Below are 2417 nucleotides of genomic sequence, written 5' to 3'. Positions count from 1 at the left end.
GCAGGAGTAGAATTCCTAGTGGTCTTTCAGAAATTAATTTAGCGAGCTAACCTATCTGAGTTTCGAGCCCTTGGATCGACGCTTGTTGATTTTTAAGTGCTGTCTCGGTATTCTGGAAATGAGTGTCTAACACTGAGATGAATTTTGTTGGCATCTCCTCAAGGTTCGACTTTTTCTCTTGCTAGTAAGGTTGTTGTTGGAAGCCTGGAGGTGGTGGTAATCTCTGATTCCCTTGGCCTCCCCATGAAAAATTTGGGTGGTTCCTCCAACCTGCATTGTAAGTGTTACTATAAGAATTATTTTGAGATCGAGGATTATTACCATGTAATTTAACTGCTCGTTCTCCATGTTGTGGCCATAGGGTGGGTATTTTGAATTGCTTGATCCACCTCCACTTGCTTCGCATTGCATTACTGGGTGAACCTGTGAAGAACCAAGAAAATCGTCAAATTTTCTATTCAAAAGCTCTACCTGATTAGGGAGCATGGTGACCGAATTGATGTTAAAAACGACAGCTTTTTTTGTTGGTTTTGTCCTCATGACTTCCACTGATAATTATTCAGTGACATCTCTTCTATAAATTTATAAGCATCCTCAGGTGTCTTATTATTAATAGTTCCACCAGTGGCTGCGTCAATCATCTATCGAGTCGAAGGATTCAGGCCATTGTGAAATGTTTGAACCTATAGCCAGAGTGGTAACCCATGGTGAGGGCACCTTCGCAAAAGGTCATTGTATCTCTTCCATGCATCATAGAGTGCTTCTAAATCCATCTGCACAAAAGAGGAGATATCATTATGTAATTTGGCTGTTTTAGCCGGCGGAAAATATTTTAATAAAAAATTTTCGGTCATTTGTTCCCAAGTGGTGATTCACCGTCGTGGTAACGAGTTCAACCACTGTTTAGCTTTGTTCCTCAATGAAAAAGGGAATAACCGAAGGTGAATGGCATCATCAGAAACGCTATTAATTTTAAAAGTGCGGCAAAACTCTAAGAAATTCACCAAATGAACGTTTGGGTCCTCGTCTTGCAAACCATCAAACTGAACAAACTGTTGGATCATTTGAATGGTGTTAGATTTCAGTTCAAAATTATTTGCAGCAACAGCAAGCCTAACTATGCTCGATTTAGTCCTTGTTAAAGAAGGTTTACAATAATCATACATAGTACGCGGAGCAGGATTCTGATTTACTGGATTAGTGGCAATCGCAAAAAGTAACGAATTTTCCTGGTTTTCAGCCATCTCCTCAGTTGTGGTTGAAGTATCGACCTCTTGCTCATCCTCTGTGTATCGTAAGCTTCGCCTTATGTCTCTTCGGGTTCTGCGAATTGTGTGATCAATCTCACTATCAAACAGTAATGGTCCCAACGGGTTTCTTCTAGTCATACACTATAAAAACCTATCAGGAGCGAATAAAAGAAAAATTAGAAAAGAAATAAAAATTTAAATTGCAAATAAAGTAAAATGGCTAAAGTAATAAAAACGAGTGTTCCTAATATCTTAGTTCTTCTTAGTTCCCCGGCAACGGCACTAAAAACTTAATACGTGATATTCGCGACACGTTTTAAAGATTTATAATTAATCATTCTTGAAACTAACTATTATCACGATGAAGGCAAGTGTACCTATCGAACAGTAGTATAACTTTAGCAAGACTGGATTGTCGAACCCAAAGGAACCAAGAGTACTAGTAATTACTTCCTTTTTATTATCTAGCCTAAAATTAAGGGGTTTGTTTATCTAAACTAATTAACTAAACAAAGGATGCACAAAGAGAAATTGAGGAAAAACTTTTGGGAAAATTCGATTTATTAAGACAATACCCAAGGAAAAATCCACCAAGACTTCACTTGTTATTTGACTCTGAATCAGACGATTTATTCATTTGACTTGATTCGTAGAAATCCCTAAGTTATACTATTATCTCTCTCAAGACTAATCACGTCTAACCCTAGGTTAATTAATTGAAATCTCTTTCTAATTAACGCCCTAGTGTTGCATTAACTTGATCTATGGATCCCCTTATTAGGTTTCACCATAATCTGGCAAAATCTTATCACCCTATCTCTAGGCGTGCAATCAACTCCACTTAATTACGACAAATTTACTCTTACACAGGGTCTTTTTCTCCTCTAAATTAGAGCATTAACTTGAATCAATATCCTGGAATATTAAAACAAGAATTAAGAACACATAATTAAGAACAAGTCAAATATTTATCATACAATTCAGATAATAATAACAAGATTTGTCTTAGGTTTCATTCCCCTTAGGTATTTAGGGGGTTTAGTTCATACTTATGAAAGAAAACGTCTCAAAGAATAAAGATAACAAAACATAAAGAAAACCCAAAACCCCTGAATGAAAATTGAAGGGAGATTCTTCAGTCTTGATGACGAATCCGACTTCTGAGAT

The 2417-nt window shown here is 36.7% G+C and overlaps 1 non-coding gene across 1 annotated transcript; it reads left to right on the top strand.

Annotated features, from left to right (window-relative positions):
* Nucleotides 1–699: 699 nt before the first annotated feature.
* Nucleotides 700–805, top strand: LOC121205341 (small nucleolar RNA R71). The gene has a single exon (XR_005900422.1). It is a non-coding gene; the product is annotated as a small nucleolar RNA R71 (small nucleolar RNA).
* The last annotated feature ends 1612 nt before the right edge of the window (nucleotides 806–2417 follow it).

This window comes from Gossypium hirsutum, chromosome A08, assembly GCF_007990345.1.
Source record: "Gossypium hirsutum isolate 1008001.06 chromosome A08, Gossypium_hirsutum_v2.1, whole genome shotgun sequence".
NCBI classification, from domain to species: Eukaryota; Viridiplantae; Streptophyta; class Magnoliopsida; order Malvales; family Malvaceae; genus Gossypium; species Gossypium hirsutum.
This window is presented reverse-complemented; position numbering and strand designations above follow the sequence as displayed.